At 36.3% G+C, this 14,681-nt stretch overlaps 1 protein-coding gene across 1 annotated transcript in view; it reads left to right on the plus strand.

The window, feature by feature from the left end:
* LOC145263832 (histone acetyltransferase KAT2A-like) overlaps window positions 1-14,681 on the plus strand; it is a 110,734-nt gene that overhangs the window by 70,027 nt on the left and 26,026 nt on the right. The window lies entirely within an intron of this gene.

Here is a 14,681-nt window from a genome sequence, read left to right on the forward strand (position 1 = left end):
TGTGGTGTGGTGCCAGTCCATGTCATCTACACAAGTTTTTTATTAATATTACTATTATTATTATAATAAGAGTGCTTGTGCAGTGTACGCACGTGTATTTTAAATAGTATTTTCAAGTTAAATTTTGGGTTTGTATTACCATACACATAGTCGAAAAAGTTGTCAAGCAAATATATAACAAATAAATGTTATCAAAGGCAAGATAAGTTACTCTTCTACCTATCTGGAAAGGTTTTTAGTGGTTTTACTCACTTAAAACGTGTAATCGCTTCAAAAATCATACAATGTTTATCGATATATTTTAAAAAGAAAAATGTTGGCATGTTTGGTAGGAGAGTAACTTATCTTGTCTTTGATAACATTTATCTGTTATATATTTGTTTTTTGACAACTTTTTCGAATGTATGTGTACAGTAAAACAAACCCATCATGTAAATTATTTACAGTTAAAATGTTATAAAAAAACAAAAACTCAAAGTTTTAAATATATTTCAACGAAATAAATTACACCCGGTGCTAAAATATTGAGAATTCGCTGATTATAAAAAAAAAACTGCTGTGAAAAATGCTAACTTTAAAATATTTGAGAGTTCTCGGTGAAAAGTTTTATTTATTATTAAAAGAACAGACTGAAAAATATATAAAAATTGTTTGTTTCGCAGTAAAGAAAAAAGATAAATAAAATGAAATCTTCGACTTTCTCCGATAAAAATAAAAGTTCAAACACGAGTTCACTTATGATATTTTGATTAAAATTATCCCAATGTGCAATTATAATAATTATTACCCGAATGGAGAATTGTTCTTTCTCTTTAGAACATACATGGATAATCAGTAACACATTTGGTAGCCATATTTTTTTATGCCTGTTAGCATGACCACGTGGTTGAATACCGGAAGCTGTCTATACCTACAACTTAATCAGGAAGTGACGTTACGCTGTCATGTGCATTGGTCTTCTTTACTCTCGGTAGCTATGCCAGTAGCCACCTTACAGTATTGTTAACTTTCAGTGTGTTTTTGGATTATCATGCGTAAAATATATTTGATTTGGGTGGACGTCTACGAGATTGCCCCCACCTATTCCACAATTTCACTTTTTTAAATTTTTTTCTGATTAATCTCATATAAAAAAAAAAAAAAATTAGGAAAAAAAGCAAATAATTTTATGATCATCAGGGATCAGTTTTCAATTATAACGGTCTACTAAATTTAACCCCCACTTTGTGACCATCCACAGGAGGGAAGGGAGGTATAATGATTTTCTCGCGTAACCGGTGAATATTCCCGTCTAAAAACAAATTATTTCTTGCCTTTGGTAACAGTTATTTGTTGTGAACTTGTAAAAGTCATCATTTTTATAGGTGAGTTGGAAAGGACAGAGATAGGTAAATCTGGAGAGAGAATGGGGTAAAGAAAGTTCTCTTCGTAACCTTTTTTTATAAATGGAAATATTCACCAGTCAAGTGAGAGTCGCTATTTTTTCTCGTGGATGGTCACAAAGTGGGTGTTCAATTTAGTAGAACGTTATAATTGGAAACCGATCCCCCACGATAAATCATAATTTTTTTTTATCTGAAAGTTAAGTCTAATCGATGAAATTTACTGGGAAAAGGTTTTAAAAAAGTGAAAATTTTGGAATTTAGAGGGTGGGGCAATCTTGTAGATGTTCACCATAACTTGTTTAAACAAATAAAAATTCATGTTCATCAGAGAAAGATATGTAGTCTGTTAAATATTTAGAAAAACACAGGTTAACAAATTTCAGTCACCTGCGGCAATACACATCATCTCTCAAAGCATTACGCATCTGGAATACTGTGTGTAATGATCATGCAGCCATTCCTCATTTTGGAAATCTTAAAATGTAATGCTGATAGGAGGAATTGTAGATGTCCCACTTAATGGCATCCCTTTTATCAGCTTTGCAATATTCCTCAGTATCTCCAGATGTTGACACTGGAGTTTTTGATTCATGGTGGTGATAATGTTACGTGTCCTGGTGTACTTTTAACCCTACCTTTCTCCTTTCTTTTCTCTCTGCTGCATCCTCTGGGTGCTGCAATAAATCCCCTTAGCAGCAAATATCACCAGGAGTTTGTTGATACTTTCATCTGCTATGAGGTTCTCCCCATTACTTTTACATTTTCACCCCAAACAAGGCACATTGCCACTCAGGTGCTACTATCAGGGTCAGCAACTACTGGGGCACTATGTAGGGATTTGGGCAGCAAGATGTCGGTTCATGTTGCACTTGAACTTCTGCATGTCAGTACAGTTAGGGAAGCAGGATCCTGGAATGGAATTCCAGAGTCTAGCGGTTCTGGGGAAGAAACTACTGGAGTAGAAAGATCTTTTACATCTAGGGATCTCTACTGTGTGGGGGTGGGATTTAGCTGCCTGTCGGGTTTGTCGAGGGTGTCTGCGTCGTGGGGGCACAAGTGCCTGCAGTTCGTCAGAGCATTCACCATTAAAATACTTGTAGAACAAGCAGAGGGATGCAGCGTTTCATCGATGGGACAGAGGCTGAAGCTTAGATGTCAGTTCAGGGCCTATCAGATTGGCAACTCTTTTTTGAACCTTGTCTAGGAGCGAGAGACTAGTAGTAGACGCACCAGCCCAAATGTGACAACAATACTCCATACATGGGCGAATGGTGGCCTTATAGAGGTACAGGATACTTTCAGGTGTCAGTAGTTTCTAGCACGGTAGAGAGAGCCTACCTTTTTTGCAGCGGCCCTGGCAATGTTTTCAATATAATTGTTCCAGCTCATGTTTCCTGTGAACGTTAGGCCAAGCAGTTTGAAAGATGTACTCTCGGACAGGGAGTCACTGGCCATTGCTATTGGTGGCAGAGAAGGTTTCTTGTAGTTATTGAAGGAAACCAGTTTAGTCTTGGCAGCATTGAATGTGACCATCCATTTATGTCCCTATTCGACTACAGATTGGAGGTCATCCTCTAGTGTTTTTGCCATTTCTTTAGATATGTGTTCATTTGTTTTCCTGTCATGCCTGTTATAGAGTGTAGTGTCATCAGCATATATACCCATCTCAGAGGCAGTTTTGTCGGGGAGGTCATTAATAAATATCAGGAACAATAGAGGTCCAAGAATAGACCCCTGAGGCACTCCCGCATTTATATCACACTGTTTAGATGTTTGACCGTCGAGGACAACCTGGATTTTTCTCTTATCTAAGAAGGATTTAATTATGCTAAGTATTCTACCAGTGATACCGTATGATTTAATTTTCCTGAGGAGACCCTTGTGCCATACCCTGTCAAAAGCCTTAGATATATCTAGAGTTACCGCTCTGCCCTCCCCCGCTTTGTCGAGTGAATGGTATATACGTTCAGAGATTACAGTGAGGATATCAGCTGTGGAACGGGCTTGTCTAAATCCATATTGTTTGTCAGTCAGAAGTTCAGCATCTGTAAGGTGCCGGACTAGAGCATGGTTAATTATGGTCTCAAATATTTCGGCGAAAAGTAGGAGGAGGCTAATGGGGCGATAATTTGATGGGTCAGTTCTTTCGCCAGAATTCTTGAATATTGGTACCACAGAAGCGTTTTTCCAACAGCCTGGAAAGCATGATTCATTAAGGCATTTGTTGTAGAGTTTGGAGAGAACTGGAGCTACTTTGGCTGAGCACTTTTTTAATAGCACAGCTGGGATGAGATCAGGTCTACATGCTTTTGAAGTGTCAAGATTTTTTATGATAACATGTACCTGAGCAGGGGTGATTTTTAGATCGTCTAGCGTGGCATCTGTCCGCAAAGGAAATTCAGGCAGGGGGTGGTTGGAAGGGTCCAGTGTGGAGTTCGAGGCAAACCGGCTGGCAAGCATATTAGCTTTGTCGGTTGCTGAGCAAACAACCTTGTGATTGTTGGTTAGTGGGGGAATTGTTGATTGCCCATTATTTACTACACTGCTGTAGATTTTCCAGAAGTCACGAGTTCCTAAGTTTTATGCTTCGATGCGTTTTTTTTAGTGGTTTCAGTAAATTCTCTCTTGGCTGTCGCTATTTCTTTCTTAACGTTATTTCTAGCTTCTATGTACTTCTGTTTGTTTGAACTGGACTTATGTCGGTTAAATCTGCGGTATGCATGCTGCCTTTGAGCAATGGCAGTTGTGCAAGTCGAAGTAAACCATTGGGGAGAGTGGGGCTTGCTATAAAATTTCCGCATGGGAACATGTGCTTCCATTGCTGTTTTGAACCATTCAGTGGTCTCATTTGCGCACTGTTCGGCAGGAAGAGAAAAAATATTTCCCCATGGGGCATCTCTGATAAGATCTCTGATGGCTTCCCAGTCAGCCTTTTTATAATATCTTGTTGTTTTGAGCACTGGCTCTTCAGTTTTGGGTCTAGAATTTAGGGCGATTTCTACCATTATCACTGCATGGTCAGCGTTCCCAAGTGGGCTGTTAGCATTTGTTGTACAATCCTCGGGAACTGTAGTCAGAAACAGGTCTAGAAGTGATGCTTGTTGTTCTTGCTGGTCAGGGAAACATAACCATTTGTGATAGGGAGTGAGATATAGCAAAACTATGTGTTGTGCTGCCCGCTGCATCTGTGTGAGTAGAGAACCCAAGCCAGTTTTTGTGGTGAACATTAAAGTCACCAAATACATGGACTTGGGCGCTAGTGTCGAGGGAGAGTGCTGTGTCTATACTGTCAGAGACTTTGTTTATTATGGTGCAGTCCTGGGTCGAGGGAGAGCGGTAGAGAAAATAAAAGTAGCTAATGTTGTGTTGTATGTTTAGTCTAAAGCACATAAAGGCTTGATCGTCCGTTTCTAGGTTTGTTTCTTTAGTCAGGGGGAGAGTATTACGAATGTAGACTCCAAGTCCGTGCATATGTCTGTCAGAGTCCTTATGGCAGAGTGGGAGATATCCAGGCATGTTAAAGTAGTTAGAGGGGATGGAGGAGTGTAGGTTAGTCTCGCTTAGTGCTAAGATATCCGGGGTATTTGTTAGAAGAAATGCTTCAACATCAGCTGAATTAGTTCTAAGTCCACGGATGTTAGTGAATGCAAGCCTCAAGGGAGGAGGCAAGTTGGATTTGTTTGTCCCTAGACCTGGTTTAAGCTTATTTTTTTATTTTAGTGTCATCATGTTTTTAAAGAGTTTCAGTTAGGTGAGGGGGAGCTAAACAAGAGGTTATGCAGGATATCAGACATGCAACACAAGTAGACCAATTGGCTGACCTTTCTTCAACTAGGACTGTGGCCTCGGGAAAGCCCATCGGGGATGAGTGCAGGGTCCCTTTCCATGCGCGACATGGCACTACAAACAACCCGATATTATACAACTGTTGATGGAGCAGCCGCTCTAAGCACTACCAAAGAGTTAGGGCACCTGTACTACCAGTCGGAAACAGCAGCCAGGAACTGTCAATCCGGTACCCTCAGCCCATCAGAAGATCACCCAATCTAATTGCACAGGCATGCGTGGTACTCAAGCACTCTCAAGTGCCCAGTTATGAGGGGCGGGATGTGTCGGGAGTGGGGTAACGGCATTCAATGCCCTAGACAAGAAACAAGATCTACCACTAAGTGTTTTGTCGATTCACCTGTGATAGTGTCTCTGCGCCTGACTAATAGGCAAAGAAGGAGTATGGAAGCCGGCGATAGACAGAGCCTATCTACTCCTTAAGCAATTTAGGTTTGCAGACCGGTAATTTGTTTGAGTCACCAGCTCTAGGAAGGTTGTCGTCCAAGACTGGAGAAGCCTCCCTCCCCTTTGGTTTAGTTTCAGGGTTTTCCTTCTCTTAGACGGTGATCTGGGAAGATCTACTGGGTCCATCAGCCCTGAGAGGGTTTGCTCCGCGCCTGGGTCCTACTCCAGGTGTTATATTATATTGGAATCGTTGTATTCTGGCTGATCTTCCTCTTGCTGCAGATTGAAATTGGGGAATCGGTTATTAGTTAGTTTTTCAATGAGTCAAAGAAGATGAAGTTTGAGCTAGGACAACAGATACTATACTTTCATTATTCATTTGCAATAAAAAGTTAACAAATTTTACAAATTTAGGCAAAAGACCATCAAAACTGTGAGGAATGGAGGGGGAGAATCGTTGGTCATCCTGTGGTCATCTACCATCTATCATACTCTTAACTATACACATTCTAACCCATTCATCCGAGCACTGTTCCTTCCATTCTTTTGCTATTTGTCTATCACCTTAACTTTAGCACCATAATACCACATTTACTCTATGGACTTTAAATATTACCAATGATTTTAATTGCATTTTCTTATAGCTATTATATATAAATTTGTACTTCTTGTTGGATAATTAAAAATTCTGTATACATCTTTTACATGTTTTTAATATATTTTTAAAAAATTAGAATTAATTTTCAATAAGATTTTTCTTATATATTATAATTGTTACAAATAACATTGTTCTGATCAACTACTGATACTTGTGGTTTCGCAGAGATATTGTAAATCCAGTCTGTGAAACCGCAGTTATCAATGGCTGATCTGAATGTTATTTGGGTGCTAGTGCACTTTTTGATCTGCACTATTTTTTAAATAGTATTTTCACGTTTAAAGTTTTGATTTCTGTTTTTATTAACTCGTAAGGTTAAAGTATAGGATAAGTACAAAACATCCTCCTTGTTAAGAATGGCTTTCTAAACAATGTTATTATTTTAGCACGGATCAATAAGTGCACTAATACTGTTATTTGTAATAAAATATTATGCTCTTATAGACGCAATTGAGCACTGGTCATTCCTACTATGCAAAAACACAGCATAATAATTTTTTTAATCATACATTTTGACTACATATGTGCAGACATGTTTCGGTTATTTTGGTTAAATATGTAGTTCTAGTTAGTGAACACAATTACGTCAACATGGTAGATTCCATAGAACACAAAAAAATACCAGAATTATTTCCTCTTTTATTTCATTTTACTTCAAAGTTGTCAGAAATCAAGGTTAACAACACTTGATCTTCATATGAGATACATAGATATTCGAATATACCTTAAAGTTCTCCTTTACGTCTCAAACATAGAAGTAGTAAAGTGGTAAAGAACATTAATTGGTACTTGTGCATTTATGTTACCGTGCTGAAATGTTATTTAGAGAGCCATTCTTAATATGGGGAGGGTATTTTGTAATTCTGTACTTTCAGCTAACAATTTAATAAAAAAAAAGATATTGTAAAACTTAAATTTAACTTGAAAATACTTTTTTTTTTTTTTTTTTTTAATTAGTACGGTAACATAAATGCATAAGCACCTATTAATTTTCCTCTTTCCACTTGACGATTTAAATATGTTATATTATAACTTTCTTGTGATGCTTTTTTTTTTCTTACAGAATTCATCTAGTCTGGTTGAGTATCCATTTTAAGTGTTGTTACTTAAGGTGACATTACTTGAAAAGGTGCACCATTCCTTGTATGAACCAGTGAATAGACATATGAGATGCCTTCAATAAGTTTCCAGACATTTTTTGTATAAGTACTTTAATTGATAATATACACCTGAAGCTCGAGACCCTTTCAAAGTAATTTCCAACTGCAATGTACTTGTACCATTCCAACCACCTCATGGAAGTCCTCTTTTGTGAGCATGTCAGTGATGCTTGTCATAGCCTCTTTCATCTCCTCAATTGTCTCATAACGACAGCCTCTAGGGTTTTCCTTGAGCTTAGGGAATAACCAAAAGTCACAGGGAGCAAGTTCTGGACTATAGGGAGGATGAGGAACTGTCTTTATGCCTATGACTTCTTTCTTTCTGATCTGAGAACCCATGGGACAAACTTTGCGCAAATCTTCAGCATCTTTACTTCCTCATAAATAATATGCGCGTACAGTTCCCACACTGACATCAAACTGTGTCTCTATAGACACAGGACGGTCATTATCCATGAAACTCTTTATTTGGCCAATCAACTTTGATGTTCTGACTTCCTTACTTCTCATACACCTCTCATCATCCCTCACAGACTCTCTGGCTTTCTTGAATCTCTTATACCACTCAAAAACTGATGCTGAATTCATGCAAGATGGTCCAAAAGCAATCTGAAGAATTCCATACATTTCTGTGGCATTTTTTCCAAGTTTAAAACAGAATTTTCGACTAAATTTTGCATCCCTCTGCCTGTTCTACAAGTACTTTAACGGTGAATGCTCCGAACTGCAAGCATTTGTACCCCCTCAACGTAAATACCCCCGCCAAACCTGACAAGCAGCTAAATCCTACACAGTAGAGATCCCTAGATGTAAGAGAGCCTTCTACTCCAGTAGTTTCTTCCCCAGAACTGCTAGACTTTGGAATTCCCTTCCGGGTCCCTGCTTCCCCAACTGTACCGGCATGCAGAAGTTCAAGTGTAACGTGAACCGACATCTTGCTGCCCAACTCCCTACATAGTACCTCTGTAGCTTATGTCCCTGATAGTAGCCCCCTACCTCAAAGTGGAAATGTGCCTTGTTTGGGGTGAAAGTGTAATTTAAAAAAATAAATAAAATATTATTCTTCTGAAGTGTCATGTCCAGATTGCATTTTTGAAATTCACCAGCTGTGATAATCGGGCTTTAGTAGAGTGTATTCCAATTCCTGTTGTAGCTGTTCATTTGAACCTGAAATCATTAAAATTGGTCAGTCATCTCATAAAATATATAGCAATAACTTACTGAATTTTCAAGAGTCTACGAGAATTTTAAATGTCTGTACAAAAGAGTGGAAATTTATTTAAGGCTCCTCGGATCAAAATCTTATTTAAGATTCGAATACTATATTTAAAAATTTGTTCAAGATTTAATGTTCTGATAAACCCTTGTACAGCTAGACCAAACACACTCGAGAATTATCTGGTATAATTGTCTGTATGTATGTGTCTTTGAAATATTTGGTTTGATTCTAAGTTTGAAGGCTTGTACTTTTTAGTTGGCTAAAAGCTTGACCCCCCCCCCCTCATGTCATATGAAAGGCTATAAGTCAAGTCATAGTTACCCGGCTAGGGTAGTATTAAGACCATAATGCTAAGGTTTTGATCCTCTTTTGTCAAAGAGTTTCAAGTAGCACTAGTAATTCTCATGAAAAATATAAGAGTAGTTTGATAACAGTAATATTATCTACTACTCTTCCCTCTCCCCTCCGCTAAAAAAAAAAAGAAAGAAAAAAGTGTGGCGGCAGAATAAAATCTTCGTCGTTAGTAATGTTTGCTTTTTCATGTCTGTGTCTACCGGCAAATATCGATTTTCTTTTAATGTTTTATGCCTGCGAGAAACTAAATCTCTATAAATGTGTTAAACGAGGTGACGTGACGCTCAGTCTCACCCTTCTCAACTTTACAAAAAAATCATTTAGGACTTTTTTTTTTCTTTTTTTTTTTATATATAATGATGTCATCAACAAGATATCTCCCCCCCCCCTCCAGGAGAGTATTTATTTAAAAAGTGATTTTTTTTTTTTTTTTTTTTTTTTTTTTAAACATGAAGCGATTATTTGTGCGTGTCATTGGTTGTAATGATGGGTTCCCGTTATTTGAAGTTGTAAAAGAAATAGTTTATGGGGTTTTTTTTGGGGGGGGGGGGTTAACTGCTTTGATCAGAGAAATCATTTGTGAAGCGATTAGTTCAACATTGAAAGCAAGACGCAAAAAAAAAAAAAAAGTAAAGGTCTTGCAGTAATCTTGTCGGTGACCCACATGTATTTTATTTCGTTTCAGTTTCATTTATGTCGTTCGAGCTTTACATGAACACGAGTCACATGACCCATCGGAGGCTATAAGTCAACATCACCAAGTTTTATTATTTCAAAATTTGTTTTTTACGCCTTTCACTTAGCTGAATCTGTCAATCAAAAAATGATGCTAATTTCAGTTTCGGATACCAAATCTTCATTAGTATGGTGCTTGTAGAGGAATAGGGTCCCAAATTCTAGCCTTGCTTTCAGTTTGAGAAAAGTTAGGTCACGTTGTACTCCAACAAATAATATATCGAATTAACAATATGTGCATTATTTTTTCGATACTTTTTTTTTTTTTTTTTAATGTTTTAATTATTTATTTATTGTATTTCCGTTATGCGCAGCATTTAAAAGTTACATATTTTTAGAATTGAGTTTGGAAAATGCAAACAATAGTTTTCGTTTTGTGTGAAATATGGAAGGTGTTTCACCAATCCAATTGATCCCTCCCCACAAAAAAAGTTTCGGAGCTAACTGAGCACATAGAACAATTTGTCATCTTTTAAGTTGAGTCATATAATCTTAATTACAAAAAGTCCCCTGCCCGATTTTTTTTTTTTTTTTTCTTCCATTAAATTTATTTTTAGCTATCTCTTTCCCTTGGGGAGCGGGGGTTAGTGTTTTTTCTGGTTTATCAAAGTCAAGGTTAGACACTGTGTCAGTTTTGAAGTTGGGATTCTTTTCTAAAAGAAAGGAGCGACCCCTTATTGTTTGGGATGACGTAAACGTATCATTAACTCTCCCATCCCACCACACACACGCTGTTGTCATGGTGACAAAAACTTTGATATTTGTAATTGATTCGCTTTGTTTAATGTATTTTATAAAAAAAAAGGGCATTGTAGTTTTTTTTTTTTTTTTTGAGGGAGGGATATGTAACAGCTGTGTTGACCTCCAGAGGTAACAAAGTACAGTAATACAGTAGAATATGAATGAACTAATACAACTCTTTTCTTCTTCTTTTTTTTTTTTTTTTTTTTTTTTTTTTTTAAATACGACGATACATTGTATCTATATTTACGCCCTGTAGGTACCTCCAACGCGAGACACAGATTTATCCCCACCCTCGTATGTAACATGATGTAACTGTAATTGGTCCCCAGATTTATCGGAAAGGGACCTATATTTTCAGTGGTGTCCGTTAGTCCGGACTATTGACAGATAACCGTACATTAGTTTTTCCTGAAATTTTGCCACAAGTTGTATTTCAGATGTGCACAGTAAAAGAAAATTTTTGCGAAAATCGCCGTTGCGTCCCCAGGGGAGGTTAAAAAATGGCCAAAAATGACAAGTTTGGCCCCATAACTTTGATCCATCCATTAGATTTTTCTGAAACTTGGCCAAAATGTGGAGCCTATTGTTCTTAATATGAATCCAGTATGTATGACCCTGGCAAAATTCTGGTTCGCATCCCCGGGGACATTCAGTGCTAAAAACGCCCCCTTTTGTGGCTCTTCTTTCATATTTCTCAACAAAAACTTGATATGTTTGACTGTATAGTGGTTTTTCATGGTGGTCATCAACCGAGCGTTGTTCAAATGTTGAAATACTAAATCAACATTTTATTTATTTTTTTGCATAATTAATTAATTAATGATGGAGTATTTTTTCTGTTTATTTTAACATCTGTTGACAAAAAAATAATTTATATATTCTTGGAAAAAAAAAAATCAAATTTTTCTCCACTTTCACCTAACTATTTACAGTGTTCATATAAAGCACTCATCTGTTCTTTTTATAATAAAAAATCCGTTTTGAAAAAGAAACGTTTACTGCCAACTTTCTTTTAAAAAAAAAATGCAAGTTTTCCTGAAAAAACAAAACTTTCACCTAACAATTTATGGTAAAAAATTAATCTTTTTTTTTTGGGGGGGGGGACAACTTTTATTGATAAAAAAAAATTGGAAACAAAATAAAAGTAAATAAACAATACAAAAATGCAATTTTTGTTGAAGAATGTGTTCCATTTTAACAAACTGAGCCACAGCAGTGTGGCCGAGTACAGCTAGTGTGTGTGTGTATATATATATATATATATATATATATATATATATATATAAAAAATAAGATGGGCACATACTTTTTGAAGACACTTATTTTTAAATAAAATTTAAATGAAAAATTTAAAAAAACTTTCAGTGTCGAATGTAATGATAAAATCGTTTTTTATTTATTTTTTTGGCCAATATTTCGCTAATAAATATCCTCATCAAGATAGGAAGTTCGATCCGAAAGTTTTGTTTTTTTTTCATTTTCATCTTTTATAGCAGAGGCAAAAATAAATAAATAAAAAGTGACTTTATCATTACATTTGACACTTAAGAGTTTCTTCAAAAAGTGTGACCATCTTATTTAAATTACCACTCGAAAACCAGGGCATAACACACATGGATCTACATAAACAATACGTACATTTGTATTCTCTTCTACTCCGAGACATTCCCTCCACCATAGCGCCAAAATGAAGAACTTAGGGATTAGACTTCCTACTCAGATGAGGTTATTAACGACGAAATATCAGCCAAAAAAATAAAAATGATTTTATCATTACATTCGACACTTTCAAGGTTTTTCAGATTTTTCATTTATTTATTTATATATATATATATATATATATATATATATATATATATATATATATTAATTAAATACCTACAGACACTAGCGTTTTATCCTTTCGGGAATCGTCAGTGCAGAGTGTCATGATTACAGCCAAAGCTATCTCTGACTCCCTTAGTAAGGAACTAACCTTAAGGCCAATCTCAACAGCAAGAAATATCATCGATGCAGGGTGTCACGATTAACATCAGTTGAGAGATTCGCCCAGTCATAAAATATGCTTAAATATGATATTTTTATTTGTCCCGATTTTGTATATATTTTTATAGTTGTGATTTCAAAAGTTTAAAAAAATAAAAAAAGTATTTGGGTGCAATCATCTAGAAATGAAGCCGAAAGCAAAACATTTAAAGCTGTTGACATTCCCACTGTACCAACGTGGAACGCATATGAACTGATTAAAAATAAAATAAACTAAGATGAATGTACAAAATGTATAACGATTTTTTTTCAATTTTGACCTCTTAAAAACTATTTAAACCTGCTAAAGAATGGTCTGTAAAAAAATCCAATCATTTGAGGGCCCTAGTGCTGCTCTGCAACTTTTAGTTTCAGAGGCGATAGACTTTGAAAATATGGCGAAAGGGAGACACAGACACATATATATATATATATATATATATACACACACACTGGCTGATTTCGGTGGAAATTTTTTTTTTTTTTTTTTTTTTTTTACTGAGCTGGGAAGAGTTATTTAAAATTTCATACTGAGGAGGAAATGGAGGATTAGGGTTTTTTTTTTTTTTTTTTTTTTTTTTGTGATTAGAGTTAATATTGAGTTAAAGACTGTCGAAATGTTTAAAGTGATATTTGGTTACTGATAGGTTTAAATGGGTCTGCTAAATTTCCCCAAATTCTGTGAAGTGTCTTCTGAGAAAATCGTTTCTCGTTTATTTGAACTCTTTCCATATTTTTATCTAAATCGTGTCGACACACCAGGATTTTTTTTTTTTTTCAGATTATCAAAGTTAAGTTACAATAAGCCTTGTCAGTATTTAGATGGATGACCAGGAATTGAAATGAATGACTCTCTCCTTTAGGAAGCCCCTTGGATATACTCTTAGGACTTCCATTCCACACTTGGTGGGAGACCGGCATCCAATTTGTTGCTAACGTTGGTTCATTGTATCAGTCCAAAACACTAGGTAGATCCTAAAATGAGTACTGCAGATGTCATTCAGGACTTGTTCTTGCCTTGATAGAGTACAAGACCAATTTCACAATCTAGTGGAAATGATTTCTCTTACCTTCAGCTTCTTTTACATGTAATGTTTTTGGTCCCCCGACAAAAGGAGGGTGGACCTGTAAATTCGCCCTTGTCTGTTCGTCCGTTCATCTGTCCGCACTTTTCTCAATAACTACCCTTGGAATTTTTTTGAAATTTTGCCAAACATTAAACATGATGAGTAAAAAAAGTAACAGAACGGATTTTCCGGGAAAACTCCGGTTGCCCCCCTATGGGTGCCTTTCAGGTTAAAATTGCTAAAGTTGACATTTTTGTGCTTAATGAAATAAAAATTGGTGCCTTAGATTTTTATAAAACTTTCTGAAAAATTGTAACCAACTGATTTCTATATAATAACCCTTGGTGTGCCCCAGAAGCTTTTTTGGGGCTAATAAAAACACTCCATTTTTGGGACTATTTCATCATATTTGTCCAAAATTTTCTGTGTATGTCTATTTATCAATTTTGCATGGTGCTGAACTCTAATTCTATATAACTCTACATGTTAAGGCCTTTGGGATTTTTGGGGCTAAGGGAGGGGGTAGAGGGAAAATGATCTAAGTTCATTTAGTCATTTCCTTTTTTTTTTGCATGGTGCAGAACTCAAATTTACATATGTTAAGGCCTAAAACTGTACTGTTTGTTCATTTTCACCAGGATTTGACATCCCCCGGGGACTTTTGGGGCTAAATGGGGGAGGGGGAGCAAATACTGAATGTAATCTTTTTTTTTTTTATGCCTCGTTCACTGTGCACTCACGGGGGACCATGCATGCTTCACTTGTTTTTGTTTATTCCCCCCCCCCCCAAAAAAAAAAAACTAGGCATAATGCCACTTGTATGTCAGGGTTATTATTTAGGATCATATCTACAGGGAGCTGTGTGAAGGGATGAGCAAGATGTCTTCACATTAGTAACATGCAGAAGTTTAAATGTAAAGTCAGGGAAGCAAGAAACAGGGAGGGAATTTCAAAATCTAGCAATCTGGGGGAAGAAACTATTAGAATAGGCCTTTTGGCATCTAGAGACTTCAAGAGTTAAGGGGTGGGATTTTGCTGCTAGGCACATATCTATGTCAAGGTAGGTACAAGTGTAATGCATTCATCAAAACACATTCTAAT

This window comes from Euprymna scolopes, chromosome 39, assembly GCF_053919585.1.
Source record: "Euprymna scolopes isolate OS-2025 chromosome 39, ASM5391958v1, whole genome shotgun sequence".
Classification (NCBI taxonomy): Eukaryota; Metazoa; Mollusca; class Cephalopoda; order Sepiida; family Sepiolidae; genus Euprymna; species Euprymna scolopes.